At 41.1% G+C, this 22043-nt stretch overlaps 2 long non-coding RNA genes across 2 annotated transcripts; both read right to left on the bottom strand.

Annotated features, from left to right (window-relative positions):
• Window positions 1-8398: 8398 nt before the first annotated feature.
• On the bottom strand, window positions 8399-8964 carry LOC121653794. The gene is made up of 3 exons (XR_006012864.1): window positions 8828-8964; window positions 8624-8731; window positions 8399-8467 (listed from the first exon to the last, which is right to left on the bottom strand). It is a non-coding gene; the product is annotated as an uncharacterized LOC121653794 (long non-coding RNA).
• A 65-nt stretch (window positions 8965-9029) lies between these two features.
• LOC121653793 lies at window positions 9030-11546 on the bottom strand. Its single transcript, XR_006012863.1, has 3 exons — window positions 11472-11546; window positions 10225-10382; window positions 9030-9093 (listed from the first exon to the last, which is right to left on the bottom strand). It is a non-coding gene; the product is annotated as an uncharacterized LOC121653793 (long non-coding RNA).
• Window positions 11547-22043: the final 10497 nt, after the last annotated feature.

The raw sequence follows: 22043 nt of genomic DNA, 5'->3' as shown, positions 1-22043 counted from the left end.
TTGAAAAAATTGTCATTTCTGGGGTCATTTTTGCATGTTTCTTTGCCTTGCATTTGAATGAACTCCTCCTACAGATTTTATTGTATTTACCTCAAACTCAGTCTGAACACTCCAGAGGCATGCGTCGTCAAAAGTTATTGAAAATTTTCTAATAGGAGGTGGCGTTCAGCGGTGGCGCCTCATCAAGTTTTGATGTTTTGCCATGAAGCACGGAATCCATTATTTCTGAAATACAACACTCATTCTGTACCAAACTGCACATGTTTCACTTCAGTTCCATGCCGACCACATCTACATGTCCAGATGATGTCATCTGGACATTGCTCAACGCTGCATGGCGAGACCGTGGCGCCATGACAAGGTTGGATAAGATGCCATGACATCATTATTGAGTGTAAATCCCTCAATTTTCATCCAATCAGCATCACACTTGCACTGATAGATCAGAGTCTGCTCCTTAACAGATACATGTAACTACTTCTGGTCTTGATCTAAGCCCCGCCCACTTGAAACAGGAAGTGCCTTTTTCCTGCAGCGGGTTCCCTCTCGTCAGGGATTAACCTCACACACTCAGAAGTGCTTGAGATCAGTTCGAACCCTTTCATGATATTACAGAAAACAAAACTCAAGTTCGTTCCTCAAGCAAAACATGGCGAATGGCGTCCACCGCCATGAAACAGGAAGTACTTGTAACTGACCCAATGTACTCCTGATCTCCACCAAACTCGGCAGGGAGGACAGTGGTCAGACCTGGAACTGATTTAAATACACATATGCTGGTTATGTGGCTCTATAGCGCCCCCTATAAATATTTAATCTATCAGCTCCAACCACTGCTTTGAACGACATGATAAAATGTGGCATATTTATGTAACATGACAAGACAAACAAATATTGCCTCTTCATGTCCTTATGTTCTCAACACCATAGCCCCGCCCCCTGGGAAAAGGAAGTCCCACCATTTTAACCTTTGTCATCTGTATAACTAATTCTAACTCATTAATATCATCCTTCATGAACTTATGGTTGAAAATATGACTGACGTCTTACAGCATCATGATTAAAATGGCTTTCTGTGATGGTTTAAATCATTCGCCATTATACAGGAAGTGGCACTAACCCTGCTGTCAGTTGACCAATTGAGCTAATATTTTCCTGTTCTCATTAGAGTTCCAACCTGAACATGGTCCTACATTAAAACAACTTTACCACCACCTAGTGGCCACGTGGAATTTTCCTCTTGATAAAATCATGCTCCAGTTTGTGGGAATTCAACACAGTTTGTAAGAAACAAGGTCATGAATGCTTCAGATGCCATCACTGGAAAGGCTGAGTTGCAAGTTGATCCTCTCATGAGAAAAATAACCTCTTGATTGGAGATAAACTCTGGAAGAATGGGTATATGGCTGTGGGCGATAGCGGCTGTCCTGCTGGAGGGAGGTTGCGGGGTGATGGGGCGGTGCAATAGGCCGAAGCGGCGCCAGAGGTGCGAGGGCCTCCAACGCTGCTTGCAGCTTTAATTTTATTTATATTTTTGCTATATATTTTAATCGTATATAGTGGATTTTAAAGATGTACATATTTAGGCCCGAGCACCGAAGGCGGTGCGAAGGCCTGTTGTAATTGCTCCGTTTCTTTCTTCCTTCTTCTTCTTCTTCTTCTTCTTCTTCTTCTTCTTCTTCTTCTTCTTCTTCTTCAACATTGGAGGCATTTTTGGGGACCTCAACATGCACGAAAACGCGCCTATTTTTGTGTACCCCCCCAAAGGAATGCGAAAAATTTCATATTTTGGGGTGCTTGGGACTCTTCGGGCAAAATTGAATGAGAGCGCCACCTATTTACGATGCCCCGCCACTGCACGTCATCAATCTTTATGAAAATTGCTACATATATTCTAAATGTTCGGGCAAACAAAAAATCCTCTTGGAGGAACAGACTAAAACCAACAGGAAGTCGGCCATTTTGGGTCAAATTCGCCATTTTGGCGTTTTACTGACATTTTCAAAATCTATCTCCTCCTAGAGATTTTATCGTACCGCTACCAAAATAGCTCAGGATGTCCAGAAGGCATGTGTCTTTAAAAGTTATTGAAAGTTTTCTAATAGGAGAAAGGGCATGGAGGGGGTGGGGCATCAAAGTTTGACGTCTCGCCGTGAAGAACGAAAGTGATATAACTTCCACATAAAACAATGTATCTGAACCAAAATGGCCATGTATGATGCCAGTCCCATCCTGAACACATCTACATGTCAATATTTGGGTTATGAATTGGCCACGCCTCCTGGTGACAGGAAGTCATGGTTTTAACTTGAAGACCCTCTTATCTGACGTTTTGAACACAACCAGGTCCAAACTGGGTCAGACAGCAGAAAACAAGTTGGTGATGATATCCCGTGAAAACTGTTGCTCTATGCTGCAGGGCGAGACCGTGGCGCCATGGCGAACTTCGATAAGACGCCATGACATCATAAATCAGTATAAATCCCTCAATTCTGATCCAATCCACATCAGACTTGCAGGGCTTAATCAGGGTCTGGCCCTGAACAGATCCATATGACCAATTCCAGACTAGCCCTAAGCCCCGCCTACTTGCAAAAGGAAGTGCTTTTCATCATACGCCGGGGTCCATCTCCTCAGGAAAAAAACCTACACACTTGAAAGTGCTTCACAACAGGTCAAACCCTTTCATGATACCACAATAAAAATCTCAAGTTCCTTCGCCAAACGTAACCATGGCGAATAGTGGTCCGACGCCATCAAACAGGAAGTACTTGTGACTGACCCATTGTAATGCTGATCTCCACCAAACTTGGCAGGAAGGAACGCGGTCAGGCCTGGAACTCAGCCACATTGACATATGCTGGAAAAATTGCAAAATGGCTCGACAGCGCCCCCTACAAATATTTAAATGATCATAACTGCCCAGTACATTGACCGATATGGCTTAAATCCAGTATATTGATAGAACTTGGAAGGATGTACAAAAAAGCCTCTTGGACCTATATGATAACTTCAACAGGAAGTCGGCCATTTTGAAAAAAGTGTCATTTTGGGGGTCATTTTTGCATGTTTCTTTGCCATGCATTTGAATGAACTTCTCCTACAGCTTTTATCGTATTTACCTCAAACTCAGTCTGAACACTCCAGAGGCATGTGTGGTCAAAAGTTATTGGAAATTTTCTAATAGGAGGTGGCGTTCAGCAGCGGCGCCTCATCAAGTTTTGATGTTTCGCCAACAAGCATGGAATCCATTTTTTCTGAAATACAACACTCATCCTGTACCAAACTGCAAATGTTTCACTTCAGTTCCATGCCGACCACATCTACATGTCCAGATATTGTTATCTGGACATTGCTCAACGCAGCATGGCGAGACCGTGGCACCATGACAAACTTGGATAAGACTCCACAACACCATTAGTCAGTATAAATCCCTCAATTTTCATGCCATCACCATCACACTTACAGTAATTAATCAGGGTCTGCTCCTGAACAGAAACATAGAACTACTTCTGATCTTGGCCTAAGCCCCGCCCACTTGAACCAGGAAGTGCCTTTCTCAGACACCGGGGTCCCTCTCATCAGGGATTAAACTCACACACTCTACAGTGTTTCAGATCAGGTCAAACCCTTTCATGACACCACAGAAAAAAACCTCAAGTTCCTTTGTCAAGCAAAACCATTGCGAATGGCGTCCACCGCCATGAAACAGGAAGTACTTGTAACGGACCCAATGTACTCCTGATCTCCACCAAACTCAGCAGGGAGGACAGTGGTCAGGCCTGGAACTGATTCAAATAGACATATGCTGGTTATTTGGCTCTATAGCGCCCCCTATGGTTATATCATTCGCCATGAAACAGGAAGTGTCTCTAGCTCTGCTGTCAGTTGACAAGATGAACTGATATTTTCCTGTTGTCATTAGAGTTCCAACCTGAACATGGTTCAACATGAAAACGACTATAGCGCCACCTAGTGGCCACGTGGAATTTTCCTCTTGGTGAAATCATGCTCCGGTTTGTGGGAATTCAACATCGTTTGTATGAAACAAGGTCATGAATGCTTCAGATGTCATCACTGGACAAGCTGAGGTGCAAGCTGATCCTCTCATGACGAAAATCACCTCTCGATGGAGATAAACTCTGGAAGAATGGGTTTATGGCTGTGGGAAAGAGCGGCTGTGCTGCTGGAGGGAGGCTGTTGGCCGATGGGGCGGTGCAATAGGCCGAAGCGGCGCCAGAGGTGCGAGGGCCTCCAACGCTGCTTGCAGCTTTAATTAATTGTTATTTTTCTATATTGTGAGTTTCTTGCATTACTAAAATGTCCATATGTGGAACATTTTGGAGTAAAGTTTAGTGTGGGAGTTAGTTGTAGCCTGCTTGGTTTTCATTGTGCCACAACGTTTTGTTGGTGATGTAATGTGCGCAATGAATTCTGGGAGAAAAGAGGCCGCGAAGGATGCATCACCAGCAGCCTTCGTTTGAGGCTAAACGAAGTGCGGATTTGAAGGGTGGATTCGGAGCCTCCTTCAAATTCTGTGAATTGGGACAGTACTTCACGCACCGCGATGACGTATGTGGCCGACGCACACACCCTGAACTGGGACACGCCTATAAACTGAGCTCCAAAAAATTGTATTAATTTTAAATAAAGTTTTATTTTAAAATGCGTTTTTAACTACACTTTAGTCTAAACGTTACAAAACCAAGTACATTTAAAACGTTTGTGAAATGGTGACATCAAAATTCGGTTATATTTGATTTTCATGGACTTTTAAGGGCTTAATGAAGTTTGTACCGACTGGAAAACAACAACCTTTTTCTTCTTCTTCTTCTTACTGTCGTGCTGCCGCTCCGTGTTCAGCGTCCACCTATGTGTAATTTTAGAGGTTTAAGTGTTGTTGCTACGGGAAACTCTTGTTGGCTAGGTAGGCCGTCGCATTTCACGAACATTAAGCAGACTTCAAAGTTTTTTGTTTTTTTTCCCCCATTGTTTTATTGAAATCTTAGAACATACAGATTAATTGGAAAATTAACAAACAATTAGCAAAAAGAACAGGGAACAAAAAAAGAAAAAGACAAGAAACGCCGGGGCTTTTACATGAAAAGTAATAAACACTGACAAGCAAATACAACTTATAAAAATACATTACATTTCGAACATAGAGATACTGTTTTCAGGGCTTTCCTATTGTCGGAGGAGGTCAGGGTGCGGATATATAGCTCCACTTCTTTTAGAAAACAAACACATGAGGGTTTTGTTTTGGTAACTTTACATTTGTGAATATAAAATTTGGCCAACAACAATATAAGGTTACTTAGAAAGAAATAATCATCCAAATCTTTTTCAACATTTGTGAGTCCAAATAAGACATCTTTGAAAAAAAGTTTAAAATGATCGTAAACATTGTCTAAAATAAAACGGCAGATACCTCGCCACAGGTGACAGGTGTGTTCGCAGGCCCAGAAAAGGTGAGAGACTGTTTCTGGATGAACATTGCAAAAGGAACAGGCAATATCAATGTCTTTCTTATACCTAATCAGGAATGATTTCACTGGGTAACAGCGATGGATGATTTTAAAAGAAACTTCTTTCACTTTATTAACTAGTAAGTATTTATTGGGGAGAGTCCATGTTTTGTTCCAGCATACTCCAGTAACCATACTAGACCAAGCTGAGATCACATGTGGGACAGATACAGAGTCAGTTTGGAATAAGCTACGAATAATTTTATTATTTTTAGAAGAGCCAGATTGAAAACATAACCTACCAACAGAGGTGTCAAGTGGATCAAGAGAAGGTAACAGAGCGTCTGAGAGTGAAGGAGTTTGGCCCTGTACAACATCCTCACGGCTACCGGGATGGCGTCAAATACAACAGCAAATTGTTTTGGGCTTATAGGAATCTCAAAATGGCAAAGAAATTCTTGGTAGCTGAGAAGGTTGCCCTTTGAGTTAAAGAGTTGGCTTACCAACACAATGTTTTTCCTAAACCAGCTGTCAAAAAATAAAGATTTGTTTTTGAAGCAGATATCTTTGTTATTCCAGATAAAGTATCTGTTTGGAGAAAAGTTATGTTTGAAAATAAGAGACCAGGCCAAAAGGGCTTGTTTGTGGAAATTAGATAAAGCGACAGGAATTCAGTCAGTACTGTAGTTACATAGCAGAACAAATTTAAGGCCACCTATCCTAGAGAAAACATGATGGGGAATGAAGTTCCAGGTGAGGTAGGGTTTTGGAGGCATTTTTTAATCCAATTAATTTTGAATGTGTTGTTGATAGTGGTAAAGTCAAGAAAATTAAGACAGACTTTTTTAATGTAATGGGTTTTATTCTTCCCAACAAAGTTGCATAGCAGCTGATCAATGTTTCTACAAGTTTTTTATCAACCTCTAATAAAGTGGCTGCATAAGTAATTCTAGATATTCCCTCTTAGAGAGCAATGTTCCAAGAGTACCCAACTGCAGTTAAGATGGCGGACAATGGCTCCGCCATATCTCAACTCTATCCCGGAAGTGACGCAATCTCGACGCCGGAAATTGTTCTTCTTCTGCAAAAATAGATGCCACTTCGGCCCGTTGCTAGGATACGATGAACTCGTCCGCCATATTGATCATGGTTTGAGAACAGTGGACGGATGTTGCATTAAAACGTCCCATTTTAATGCAACATTGGTTTTTTATTTTGCAGCTGACTGGTTTGTTGTTTTCTTTTTCATTGTCAAATATATGTGGAAAAAATGAAACAATTGCTACGTAATTGTTAAATAATAACCATAGACAGATGTTCAACGGTGTTTGTTTAGAGTAAGTTGATTATATAATGAATGGAAAAAATATCAATGTTTCAGTCAAAAGTAGATGTGGTTGTCCATTTAATACTAAATATAATTATTATTCAGCCTATTATTATCATAATCATTAGATTTCTCAGATTTAAAAGACCTGCCTAAATTAAGGAGCAAACACACTTTTCATACACCATCACACCCATAAGAGAATGTAATTAATCTTGAATCAAACATGAAACAGTTATAGTTGACTGTTATTATACATACTTTTGAAATACTTCAAAACTGACAGTTAATGAACACATGTTTTCTTATTGATCACAAATGTGCTCATTCAAATATTAAAACATTCCACTATTTACATTTTATAAATAAAACAAATAAACATACAAATGAAGGATATTTGGCTTATGTATGATGTCAGAATGTATCTATTTTGCGCTATAATCTTTATTGATAAACTTATGTTTTTAATTGCACAACATCCACTTCATTAAGATTATTAACCACAAAACATTCCAAAAACGTCTGAACCATGAATGGACCAGAAAATATTCTGTCAATGAGAGCTTGTATGTGAACAGTCCTGTTTAGACACCATCAGACTAGGCTACACCGAACCCATGACACTAATTATGTTGCATATACCCACCACTGTTGTTAACTGTTCTTTCTATAAATTGTTTTTGAAGTAATTACCATTTCATGATTGTAATTAAATGTCTTACATTCATGATCTCATTGTTTTGTGAACTGTGGGTATTTCGTGTCAATTTCACCAGAAAGTTGACTATTCCTAACTTAGTACTGAATAGTATGTGCATATATAAGACATGGTATCCAGGTAACCACTGCATTTTCATATTGTTAGCATTTTATTACTATAATCCAGTTAAACACAACATGACTACATATCACTCCTTAGGACTTTTATCAACTCACCTCCAAGCAAGTCAACAACTTTCAGGACTGATTACAGCTTGCATATCATATTGTTCTTGGTGTTAAAGACTTGCTTCAGAGCCCACTCTCACCTGGACAGCATTCAGGCAGCACTTTGAAGACCATGTTCTCCATTTTCTCAAGTGCTTTTGATAAAATTCAGCTGCTCTGTTGTGAGAAGCTCCATAAATTCCAGGAAGATACCTCCCTGGAATCCCTGCTCCAAAACAGCTGACTCAAAATAATGAGTCATTGGACAGAACTCATAAGCTGATGGACTCATTTAATTTAAATCTGGTGTGTTGCCGTAGGGAGACATTGAAAACCTGCAAGCCCGTGTCCCTTGTGGGCCCAAATTGAGTAGTCTAGAAAAAAAGGACTGAAATTTACTTCTTAAGGAAGCTAAAATCATTCAATGTCTGATTGTTTTATGTCTTCTGTAAGTCTGTTGTAGAAAGTGCAACCTGCTTTCCAGCATCTGCTGGGGCAGCAGAACCTGAGCCCTAAAGAAAGTGATCAAACCGATTAGTTCTTGAGCTAAGGGAGATGTGACTGTCCAGAGGCAAATATCGTATAAGCTGCTGGACATAAAGGACAACTACACACCCTCTACACAACACTGAGGAAATAGTATGTTCAATCAGTCTTCCTCGGGTTAGCTTGAAGGCAATCTAGTGATTAATAACTCAGCTTGTAGCCGGGTCAGTCCTTCATCGTCCAGGATGCTGATCAGGATCTGAAAAACAGTTAAATGATCCAATCATACCTTGTGATGCTCTAAAGAATTCACTTCTTTGTTTTTTTCTTACAAGTTTCAAATGAATAAAATACTGACCAAACTCAACCAATAATTTACTCTGATTTCCCAAACCAGCAAAACTGACCATATTACCTCTGGGAGCATGACATCAAACACCAAGTCTAGAAGCTTGATCTCTCCTTTCCTTATCCTGGCTCCTAGACCCGTGACCTCCTCTATCACCCTCAGAAGCTCAAAGATCTGTTGGAAAAAGGTGCAAAACAAAAAATCCATCTTTAAATACAGTATAAGTGTGAACACACATACATACACGTGACTGATAACATTTTCATTTACCCGCTGGTCACTTCAGCGCCCTTAGTTTAAGGTGCTGTTTAAGCCTGAGAGAGGGAGATGGATTCTCCAGAGGTACAATCTGTTGGAACGCATGTTTCCATTAATCAGATCATCATGTAATGTCTGAAAGAAAAAAGTAAAGGGCAAACAGGAAATCAATGAAAGAGGATGTAATTATTAACAGTGAAATATGTTTAATAATTAACTTTATCTGATCCCTGGAAAACACGGCCAGAACCCCTCCTCCCTCAACTGTATCCACAATCCTGCAGACAATGATAAAAAAAAATAAAAAAATAATTAGAAGCAGCTTGTGCAAAAATAAAAGATTACGTGACTGTACTGACTTTATAAACTACATGGCCAATCATTTTTTGAAATGTAATTTTATAGTACTAACAGATAATACTGGTTTTTGTATGTTTTTAAAAATTGACTAATGCTCATATCTATTAGATTTACAATACCTCCAAATTTTTTTATGATTAATGACTAATGTCTTGAAAAGACATGGTTTTAGACAACTGAAAGATACTTTTTTTGTTGTAAAGATGACAAGGATTTAGGATTAGTAATGCTCCCAAGCAGGCATTTTACTATGTTTTAAATCAACATTCATTCAGATTTTCTTAAAGAAGTGCAGTACACCAGCAAAATGTTCAACTTCTGCTGCTTTTTGCTTCTGTTATTCTTATGTGACACCAAAGACTACATTAACAAGAAAATGGTGTTGTGCCTTGTCCTGTCACTGGAAACTGCACATGCACAGTTGAATGGCTAATTCTTTATGAATGGTCTACACTCACTAATGATGGCATATAGTCCTTTGTTGGTTGGACCTTTGGTGAGGATGACTCTGATGGGGACACCACTATTGTGGGTTGGACCACAGCAGTTTTATCACCTTTTTTTTTTTTTTTACATTCGGTCAGATGGAAAGTTGCGTCATACGGATTATAGTCTTGTCACAAAAAGGACAATGGAAATGACCTCCAACTCGGCAGGACAAATTACACCTGCAGATGACGTTTTCTGTAAAAGGAAAGTAATTTGTCTTAAAAATGTTTATATTACTGCCATCTTGCACCAAAAGGACTTAATATGGGCGTAGAACTTAATTCAAACTATTTAAAGTGGAATGTTTGACTAGTTTTTATTAATATAGTTTTAATTTGTTTGAGTTAGTCTTGAACCCTGGAGTAGGGTAAGTAGGACTAAATGAGGACACCTGGTCTGTTTTTAATCTGGGGTGATTATAATAGCACGCCAAGCTTAGAACTCAACGCAATAACAGTTAAAATATGACAGCCTTACACAAGCAATAACAAATATACCAATTCAATATAGCCGTTACATGTAAAATGTATAAGACCAGAAACAGATCATTCTTAACATACCCTGGAAATGTATTGCATTTGCAGTGTGGTTCCTTAAGTGCCTCTCAATCACCCCATCACTCGCAGTCTTAAAATGAGGGCAGAGAGGACACCCAAACCCAGACAGCAAACCAGTTTCGCTCCAAATGGTTATCTTTAGTAATGATTGATAGATGCATCTGGACAAGAGAAGGTCAACATAATACTTATTAGTGAACAGCTTGTAATACAAGCTGGCAGGTTGTACACTGTTAATCCTTTACCAATACAGAAAGCAAATTGGGGAGGAATTACAACTCTGTGTATCCACAAAATTAATAAAAACTGATATTAGCAGTATTACATACGTTATGCTATTTGTTTACACCAATTAAGTTCAGGTACTGGAAGTGACTGAACACAAATATATTTTATACCACAGCCCACCAAAAAGCAGATTAAATTCCCATACAACTTTGCCAAGCTTCTGATTAAAAGGACAGCTATTTAGCTAAGCTAACGTTAGCCCAGTCCACCGAATCAGAAAGTCCACACTCGCTTTAGCAAAGCTAACGTTAGCCCGGTCCACCGAATCAGAAAGTCCACACTCGCTTTAGCAAAGCTAACGTTAGCCCGGTCCACCGAATCAGAAAGTCCACACTCGCTTTAGCTAAGCTAACGTTAGCCCGGTCCACCGAATCAGAAAGTCCACACTCGCTTTAGCTAAGCTAACGTTAGCCCGGTCCACCGAATCAGAAAGTCCACACTCGCTTTAGCTAAGCTAACGTTAGCCCGGTCCACCGAATCAGAAAGTCCACACTCGCTTTAGCAAAGCTAACGTTAGCCCAGTCCACCGAATCAGAAAGTCCACACTCGCTTTAGCTAAGCTAACGTTAGCCCGGTCCACCGAATCAGAAAGTACACACTCGCTTTAGCTAAGCTAACGTTAGCCCGGTCCACCGAATCAGAAAGTCCACACTCGCTTTAGCTAAGCTAACGTTAGCCCGGTCCACCGAATCAGAAAGTCCACACTCGCTTTAGCTAAGCTAACGTTAGCCCTGTCCACCGAATCAGAAAGTCCACACTCGCTTTAGCAAAGCTAACGTTAGCCCACATCGTTGTATAAATCTCAAAGGAGGACTTTGTGGAGAAACAGCAGCTTAATGACCTCTAAATATTTTATATGTTGTATTTGTATATACCAAAAAGAAGAAGAAAATAAAAAAAAAGCATATTAGAGACGATACCACTTGTTAGATAGATGATAATTAAAACACTATTTTACTTACGTTATTTCTCCGTCACGTCTCGCTTCCAGTAGAAGAAGAACTTCTTCTTCGGGTTCTGGACGCAAGCTCGTGTTGCTGCCACATGAAGAAGAAAACTTTCCGGGGTCGAGGTCTACTTGCATTCCGGAATAGAGTTGAGGTATGGCGGCGCTGTGTCCGCCATCTTAACTGCAGTTGGGTGCCTCTCCAATGTTCTGCCCCGAAGGGACAAGTCTCTTTGAAGCCAAGAAGTAAGTTTTTTCTTAGTTTTTTTCAGAATTGGGTTGAAATTGTAGTTACATCTAATATTTTTGTTTTTATTTATAATTATTCCTAAATATGTAACAGTTTCTTTGACATGGATATTACAAATAAATGGTAGTTCGCAGTTCTTAATGGCCATTAATTTGCATTTATTCAGATTTAAATAGAGGCCTGATGCTTCAGAGAACGTTTTAATGATTTCGAGTGCCAGAGGGATTTGTGAGGGATTCTTTAAAAAATTGCTGTATCACCAGCCAGTTGACTAATGATAATTTCTCTGTCCAAGATTGATAAACCCTTCAGTTGACTGTTTTTCATATGGTTAGCTAATAATTGAGTGGAGAGCAAAAATAAATAGGGGGAAATAATGCAACCTTGTCTTATTCCGCATTTTAGATTAAACCTTGGGGAAGTTCCATTTTTTAATTTAATTGAGCAATTCCCGTTGTTGTATAAAGTTTTAATGGTTTTACAAAAAAAGTTACCAAATCCAAAAATATCAATTGTTTTAAAAATGAGTTTGCGTCGTTACTGGCCATCTGTCTATTGCGTTGTCTAGAGTAATGTTAAAATCACCTCCAATAACCAAATACGCATGAGGGAATTTAGGAAGCCAATAGAGAATTCTGTTTTCTACCTCATTTATTAAACTGTTGTTATCATGTATCATGTATAGTGACCGTTCCTGTCGCATTCTGTATGAAGTACAGTACCTGAAAAAGTGTTTTTGAAAGTGCAAACCCCAGCTGAACGCTGTGAAGCATGTGAAAAATACCCCTCACTTCCCCATTGAGACCTCCAGAAATGAACATCATTGGTAATAGAGTGAGTTTCCTGAAAAAAACACAAGTTTTGCATTGCTTGGTGAATAAAAATAAAGCCTTACGTTTTAAGTGATCTCTTAAACCCCTGGCGTTGAGTGAGATAACAGATAAAGACATAATAATACAGAACAATAGACTGAGTCAGCTAAACAGCTTTGACTATAAGAACTGCACAGTGATGTGAGAGCAGCATAGAAGTGGAAAGCCAAAATTTGCAGGTGGCTTATATTAAACCAAGTTAGCTCTTAACAGATTGCATATTAATTTCTTATAACAGTGGACATAAGAGTGAGAAGCAAATAATATATTTCACCTCAGTCTGGAAGAGGAATTTCCTTTTTTTCAATAAAGGCACGACCGCCCACAAAATAAGCTGCTTTACCAGCTTTTCGGGCCTCAGCTACCAGAGGCCAAAGCTTCATTCTAGTTTCTCTGTCAGCTTTGCAGAGATCCTCTGTAAAACGGAGGCTGTTGTCTCGCAGGTAGGAAGAGTTATTGGCTGCGGCCCGAATTGCTGCTCTGCACACGCGGGAGGAAAATTGTATTATGATGCTTCTGGTACCATTGGGTCTTTTCACTCCGACACGATGCACAGTATCAACAAGATCCGGGAGTTTTCCTTTTCCTGAAGGTAACAGAGTTTGGCAGATTCGAATCACTTCCTTACGTATATCCTTTTCTTCTATGCGCTCTGGTATGCTGTGTAGCTTCAGGTTCCATCGCCGGGAGTATCTTTCCATATCAGTAATACATGACTCCAACACACTTATGTGTTTCTTCTCCGCATCCAGAGTGAGTTCGAGCTGAGAGACTTTCCCCTTCACCTCACTCATCTGGCTGCAGAGAATTTCCACATGTCCTTCTAGAGATGCGATTTGCGTCGTGTTATCTTGAATCAGGGATTTTAGCTCATCTGACCGGGTATTGATAAGCTTCGACAACCTAGCAACAATGTTTGTGCTAGCTGCCTCATTTTTACCTTTCTTAGAAGTGGGTTTCTCTGGGGTAGCGGGCAGGGAGGGGAGATCTTCTTCGTCCATCACAGAAAATCTTGGGGTCTCCATGCTAGCAGTGTAGTCGTGGCAGTTGTCAATGAGGGCGTTAACGTTGCTAGCATCGACTCCCGTTTTATCCGACTTCCCAGCGATTTTCCTTTTTGAGCTTAAGTTCGACATTTTCCTTTAAGAAGTATTCTTTGAGTTGGTTTAAACTGGGAGAATGTGTTACCACGCTTGGAAGAGTATATTTAAAGGCATTCATAAGCCGGCTGCGAATATAAAAGTTCTATTTGAAAGCTGCTCTCAAAAACGTGACCGTTCACGGCGCCATCTTGGACCTGCCGCACACTTCGAAGTGTGTAGACCCTGAATAGGGACACACCTTATGTTAAGGTACTGCTAATGCTTTAGCACACTACTTCCGGTTTCACACTAAATTAATTTCCGGTTTTTCAAAATAAAACCCACAGTCTTTATAATCATAAAATGAAGCGAAATGTTGATTAGATATGAATACAGAATATTATTTAACCTATTTCCAGGTGGGTTATATCAGCTGATCACTCTGATCAATCAGAGTGCTGATCAAACTGCTAGTCAAAGACTGTAACTCCAACAACAGTGATGAAATGGTCAGGGACCGTATCCTATTTGGCACCAGTTCGCCCAAACTGCTTAGCCATGGCCCAGAGCCAAGGCCCAGAGCTAGCACAAAATTAGCTAAAGCAACAGCAACAAAGTGAAAGCCATACACCGCAAGCCTGGAAAACCAGAACATGCTAAGTATGCTACGGACCAAACAAAGGCCCTAGAGCATCCAGCAAACCTTGCAGTGCTTGTGCAAGACACCACAACAAACAGATGGAGTGTCCAGCAAAGAGGAAACAATGGTTGAAATGCAGAAAATTTAACCACTTTGCCAAAACATGTAGATCAATCCCCCACACTGCGCACAAAGCAGGGCACAAGGTAGTGCACACTGTCGAAGAAATTAGCCACTCCAACAGAGTTGTTTGTGGACACTGTCACAGCAGCAGAAAAGAATGAGGAAGACTGTGTTGCAAATATTTTATAAGCATTCTCATTCATTTACTCATTTAAGCATTCTTATTCATTTATTCATTTACATTTTATCCTTAGATTTTAGTAACATGCATTAGGCTCTGATTTTAATTAATAGAGCTACATTATATAGTGGTGCTGAGGTGAAAACAGCTTAATTATTATTATTCCTTCGCAGCTTACAGATAATGTATTCACAAACAGGACACAAACTCATACAGGGTTACTGAGTTCAATACTGAGAAAATAACAGGGACCATGAAAATGTTCTGGATGTCCAGTAGGGAGTGGTTGTAAATATTGTCGTATCTCCTTACTTATCTATTTCTCACTCCAAGCAGAACGGAATTCACAGTAACTCACAGAAATTATTAAAAGAGCAGCCTTTGTGTGAAACTGTGAGAAAAAGTATAAGGGAGTCAGCACAGAAAGGCAGACAGATAACAGGGCAGAGCGAAGCATCTTCTTTCCTTTCAGCTCTGACGTACCCCAAAAGGAGGACCCGGAAGAAGGAGGGACCACCTTGCAAAATACACATTCACATGAATGCGCACCACATGCACGCACATAGCCACAATGCATTGTATCAGACCATCTCCCCCCAGACTTCGACTCCCACCAGTTTGCATACCGAGCGAACAGATCCACTGAGGACGCCATAGCTGTAGCTCTTCACTCTGCGCTGAACCACCTGGAGCAGCAGCAGAGCTACGTCCGGATGCTCTTTGTGGATTACAGTTCTGCGTTCAACACAATAATCTCGGACAGATTATGCACAAAACTGGACACTGTTGGCCTCCCCCCTCTCACAGGTGCCTGGATAAAGGACTTTCTAACAGACCTACCCCAGACTGTGAGACTAGGTCCCCACCTCTCCTCCACCCGCACGCTGAGCATCGGCTCCCCACAGGGCTGTGTGCTGAGCCCCCTCCTGTACTGTCTCTACACCCACGACTGCAGGCCGGCCCACAATGACAACCTCATCGTCAAGTTCGCTGACGACACTACAGTGGTCGGACTCATCTCCAGGGGTGATGAGGCTGCCTACAGGGAGGAGATCCTGAAGCTGGCTGCTTGGTGTTCTGAGAACAACCTCGCTCTCAACACCAAGAAAACCAGGGAGATTATCATCGACTTCAGGAGGTTCAGCACAGACCCAGCCCCCCTCTACATAAACGGCGAGTGTGTGGAGAGGGTCCACACCATCAGGTTTCTTGGCGTCATCATCTCGGCCGACATCTCCTGGTCAGAGAATATCACGTCAATCACTAAGAAGGCTCAGCAGCAGCTACACTTCCTGAGAGTCCTCAGGAGGCACCAACTGAACTCCAACCTGCTGCTGACCTTCTACCGCTCATCCATTGAGAGCCTGCTGACATACTGCATCACAGTATGGTACGGCAGCTGCACTGTAGCAGACAGGGAGAGGCTACAGAGAGTGGTAAAGACAGCACAGAAGATCATTGGCTGCCCTCTCCCCTCCCTGACGGACATTTACACCTCCCGCTGCCTCAGCAGGATAATCAGCAGAGCCAGAAACATCATAAATGACAGCTCCCACCCTGGCTCTGTTTGCCCTGCTGCCCTCTGGGAGGCGCTACAGGTGCATCAGGACTAAAACAAACAGACTCACAGAAACAGTTTCTTTCCAAAAGCAATAACTGCCCTAAACTCCTGTAGGACTTCAAATGTGAAATACTCTGGACACTAACGACATATGCAATACATTCTGTCATGTGAAATATACAACATATCATGATACGTGCAACAAATACTGTGCAATATATTTTCTGACTTGAATATGTTTCAGTGTAATTTATATATTTTCAGCTCGAACACTATACACATGTATAGTATACAGGTATATACATCATACTTATATCTGCAAATAACTCGAGTGTGCACATCTGTTTATTTCTGTAAATATTTTATATCTTAGATCTTTTATTTATTTATTTATCTTCTATACTGCTCTCTTTGCACTGACATTGGGGATGGCTTAATCTCATTGTATATGTGTATAATGACAATAAAAGGCATTCTATTCTATAAATGAGGAGGATAATTTAGGTAGGCGGGTCTTTTGGCTGAACCGAAGGGTCCCGACACTTCATGTATTAGTGGACCAGAAGCTAAGCTAACAGGCCTCCTCTTAAGAGATATGTATTGCTCTTTTTATTACTGGCTTAACAAAGAATTGTCAATTCTACTCAATCTCTGGTGTTCTTGCCTTCTTTTAAAAATGTGGATTTTTGAACACTCTTCCTTCTGATGATTTATTTACAGGTGGTGAACAAATCTTTTAAAACCAACAAATAATATTTTAAAACTTCAACTGTCACAAGCATGAACTTAGGACCAGGTGGAATAAAGCTGTCATTCAAAATAGATATTGGAGCACAGACAAGTGTTATACCTGAAAAAGATTTCAACAAGCTCATGCCCAACACAGCACTGCTGAAAGACAAGCACAGATTTTATGGCTACAGGGGAAATACACTGAAAGTGAGAGGTTACTGTAACATGGAAAGCACATACAAAGACAGATCAACAACGGAACAGTTCTACGTTGTAGACTGCAGTGGCCCACCCATACTAAGCTACAAAGCATACAAAGCACTGGGACTTATTAAAGTGGTGTATGCAGTCACAGCCCCAAAGAAAGAGTGTGTCACCCAGCCCACTGACATTGAAAGAGTTCTCTGATGTTTTCAAAGGAATCTGTGAATTCCAAAGTGAGTGCAGCTTCAGAATAGACTTAACGTAGCACCAGTGACGTGCCCACCTAGGAGGGTCCCATTTGCACTCAGAGACCGTCTAAAAAAAGAGCTAGAAAATGTGGAAAAAAACCCAACAAAATTTAGAAAAGTGACGGAGCCCGCTATGGGTGAATGCACTAGTAATATGTGAAAAACCCAAGACACACAAACTTTGCATATGTCTGGATCTGCATCCATTGAACAAAGCAATTAGAGGCCACATTACCCTCCTCCCACACTCGATGATAAGCTGGCTGGAGCACAGTAATTCAGCATACTCGATGCAAGATCTGGAAACCGGACCATCAAGCTCAGAGAAGAGTCGTCACTGCTCACTATGATTAACACTATCTTTGGCAGATATCGCTTCCTCAGGCTGCCCTTCGGCATTGTGTCTGCACAAAAGAGTTCCAGCGCAGGGTAGATGAGACTTACGAGTTTCTTGTATCTTGGAGGACATTATTGTTTTTGGAAAAACAAAAAAGGAGCACGACCACAACCTCAGAGCCATGTTCAGCTGCACCAGGGAAAGAGGCCTAAAGTTAAACCCAGATAAATGTTGCATCTCTGTCACTGAGGTGAGTTTCTTCGGACATATACTCACCGCTAATGGACTGAAACCAGACCCCTCAAGGTGAAGGGTATAAAAGACATGCAGCCACCAGAAAATGAGGCAGAGCTGGAAACATTTCTTAGCATGGTGAATTACCTCGCCAGGTTCTCCCCCAACCTAGCAGAAACAGGTGCACCACTCAGACCTGTTAGGTCACGAAACGGAGTTTGAATGGAACAACACACACGACAAGGCATTTCAGCAGATAAAGGAGACCATAACAGCTGAACCAGGGCCAGTATTGGCCTACTTTGACCCTGACAAAGAAGTTACCCTACAAGTGGGTGCATCAAAAAGTGGTCTGGGAGCAACAATCATGCAGGAAGGCAGACCGGTCACATATGCTTCAAAACTGCTCAACAACACCGAGAGAAAGTATGCCCAAACTGAAAAGAGTTATACGCTGTCCTGTAAGGCTGCAAAAGGCTCCACACATACATTTAACTGTGCAATCAGACCACGAGCTACTAGAGACCATGATCTGAAAACCCTCTCACCACCACGCCTGCAACATATGCTGCTTGCATCACAGAAATACAGCATAACTCTCATCCACAAACCAGGCAAGGAAATACCAGTGGCTGATACTTTATCCAGGAAACCCATGGATGACGAGGACAGCTCATTACCCACGGAGACCCACGTACACACTGTCATCAGTACAGCACCAGTGAGTATAGACAGACTCGAGGACATCAAGACGGCCACAGAAAATGATGAGCAACTCTCCGCCCTCAGGTTTGCTATTCAGACAGGCCGGCCAGAGACAAGGAGCAAATGTCCTCGACTCATCAGTGAGTTCTGGAACCACCGAAATGAGATTCCTGAGGCAGATGGCATTCTCCTAAAAAAGAAAATCATAATCCCTCATAAGCTCAGACAAGACATGCTGCAACATATACATACAGGACATTTAGGCATAGAAAAGAGTAAACTCAGGGCCAGGGACATAATGTTCTGGCCAGGCATGGCCAAGCAGATAGAAATGATAACAAGGTGTATTATTTGCCAAACACACCGCAGGTCCAACCAAAAAGAGCCCATGCTCTCAATGACTGTTCCAGGGAACCCATGGCACACCGTGTCCACAGACTTATTCTCTTGGAGTTCTGAAAGCTACATTGTCATACGTGACCACCTCAGCTGCTGTCATCCACAAAATGAAAGCTACATTCACAAGACACGACATTCCAGAAAAAGTCATGAGTGACTTCAAGCTTCAAGCTTCGCTTCAAGCCCACATTACCCCCAAAGTAACGGCTTAGCCGAAAAAACAGTCCAAACCACAAAGCGGGTCCTCACAAAAGCCAGAGAGGACCAGAAGGATTTGTATCTTACCTTTTTGGAGTACAGGAATTCTCCTGTTGATGGTCTGAAATCACCAGCCCAGATCCTGATGTTGATAGCCTCAGGTGGCTCCACAGAACATGTTGAAGGCGAGGAGAGAGAAACGCCAGCGTCAGCAAAGACAATATTACAACAGAACTGCCAGACCTCTGCCGCCGCTGCACGTAGGAGCACCGGTTCCTTTTTCAGCAGGAAAATGGTCAGTAGCAGCTAGCTACAGTCATCCACCCTGCAGAAACCCCACGCAGCTACCGCATCAAGACCAGCAGAGGACAGACTCTGAGACGCCAGCTACTCAGCACACGGGACAGGTCACCCGCCCCACAACAATCTGGACCCGGCTCCAGGGTTCCAACTTCGGGAGAGCCAGCATCAGAGGTGCAGCCCCCTCAGGTCCCACCGTGTGGACAGACACACCTCCAACCACCTGTCTGCACCCGGTACGGCCGTACAATAAAACCACGGCAAGTTCTGGACTTATAAATGAGCAATAATGACTGGAATGATAAACAAACATGCAAAATGAATGGCCAGATGAAACATGTTGTACGTTATGAAAAAAAAAAAGTTGAAGTTGTTAAATTGTTGATATAAAAAAAATATGGTAAAAAAATGGCTATATTTGTTTATATATATTTATATATATATATATATATATATATATATATATATATATATATATATATATATATAAACATGTGCCATTTGTATTTTGTGTACCAGGCATCTCACTAGTGTATCCCCTCTCTCCTGCAGTGGGATTGTTATTCCAGTCTCCTAAATAATTAAATAAATAAATATTAATAATAATAAAAATAAAATAAAAAAAACATTAACACACTTAGAGAGCTGTTTTGTGGTGACAGTGAGAGTCGTAAAATATATATCTTTTTAGGGTAAGTAAGGAGACTTATTATATTATATTATATTATATTATATTATATTATATTATATTATATACATAATAAATCAATAATTCCTAGACATGCAGAAAGAACTGATGGTAAAAAAAAATCGTAGCCTGCTTGTGAAAGGTAAAGTCATGCGATCGGCTTTTAATATTGTGCTGGTTATTGCAGCCGTAGGCTGCACAAAATACGGGCACTGTGACGTATCACCTGAGTACTTTGAATCACTTTGTGGCGTTCCACAAACTGGGTACAGACCAAAAATGGCATTTCTATGATGGCCTACAAGAATGCCGGCACCTCGGGAGTGGAGACACAATAATTACTGAGAAAAATACCCCCAAAAAGTTGCGTCCAACGTCCCATGTTGGGCGCACAGTTATGGTCAGGGTAAGCATCAACACTTAATCTCCAGTCTAAAATTCTGAAATTTAGGTTGTTGCAGATGGAGAATATATCAGCAAGTGTGTTTGCATAATAATAATATCAATATTCTCATATATTGCTCTATACAAATAATTTTACTGATGTTTTGTTGTAGGACAAGGCAGCGGAGGCTGCTGCTGAACGTTCAGAAAAAAATGAAGCACTTGTCAAGTTCATTGTGGAACAAAAGGGTGCAGAAGATACACTGCAGGTACGCCTTTTTCTTTTTGTTCATCACATAACGCTTAATCATTATGTCATCACTATGACCATGCCACCTCCAGCAAGCAAACAGTACGGTTAAGTTTGAGTACATTTATTTTTCAGGCCGTCGTGTCTGGTGAGAATCAGCCCCACTTTGAATTTACACAGAAGTGGGTTCCAATATTGTTTGATGACCAACAGCTGGACAGGATAGTTAAGTACCTGACAGGCTTCCTTCATAACTGTGAAAAAATCTCAGATGAAGTCTCCACCATGCTGTCCTATGACAAGATTAAATACATCCTTGTTGTGATGTTGCCAGAGGTTAGTCAATAGGTGTCTTTTTAAATGTAGAGGTATGAGCATAATAACACTGACAATAATATGGATGCAGAATCGGGATATGATACCTGTAACAAAGGTGACAGTAAAGGCCTTGGAAGAAATAAGGAACATGACAACAAAAGACGCAGTGGCAGAGGTTGATCATGGACCACTGGATGAGAGGTTAGTGAAACATTTAAATGTCCTTTAAAAAAAAGCCCAAAATATCTGTCAAAAAATATGATTTCTTTTTCTAGTGAAATGGAGGCCATGGAGATGGTAATAAGGAATGACATGGAGAGGCGTGGGCTTGTGTAAAAACCATCCAAAAAAGGTTTCTTAAATGAGATTCACCTGTGTTTTTCAGATTCAGTAGGCTCTGTAGAATAATGTAAGACAGGTTTGACCTGACTCAGTGTGATATTATAACATCTGGACCAGGTCTTTGGGGTAAAAACGGCAGAAAAATGAGTGAAATCTGCCTTTACTGCATTTTCACAAATCAGAAAAAGGTTTCACAAATTAGAAACTATGTTTTTCAGATTCTGGAGACTCTGTAGAATAATCTAGGACAGGTTTGACGGCATTGCGTATCAATAAAACGGAGAGTTAACAGAGAAATACAGTCACTCGTGTTCTGACTTAAGGGTCCCTTAAAATTTCCCTTAACTAGCGAATCGGAAGCTGCGAATCGGAGGCTAAGTTCAGCCTTGTTTCTTTCAGTTCCCCCCCGGTGGTAAAAATCTGGGGGTAAAACTGGACTGTTGCTACAGTTGGACAATCAGGAAGATGCTGTTGTTTCTTTCAGCTTCGTCTGGTGTCCAAAGTAACACCTTTCCCCTGGAGGAGGCCGTCCACTTAACT

The sequence above is a fragment of the Melanotaenia boesemani genome, chromosome 15 (genome assembly GCF_017639745.1).
Source record: "Melanotaenia boesemani isolate fMelBoe1 chromosome 15, fMelBoe1.pri, whole genome shotgun sequence".
NCBI classification, from domain to species: Eukaryota; Metazoa; Chordata; class Actinopteri; order Atheriniformes; family Melanotaeniidae; genus Melanotaenia; species Melanotaenia boesemani.
This window is presented reverse-complemented; position numbering and strand designations above follow the sequence as displayed.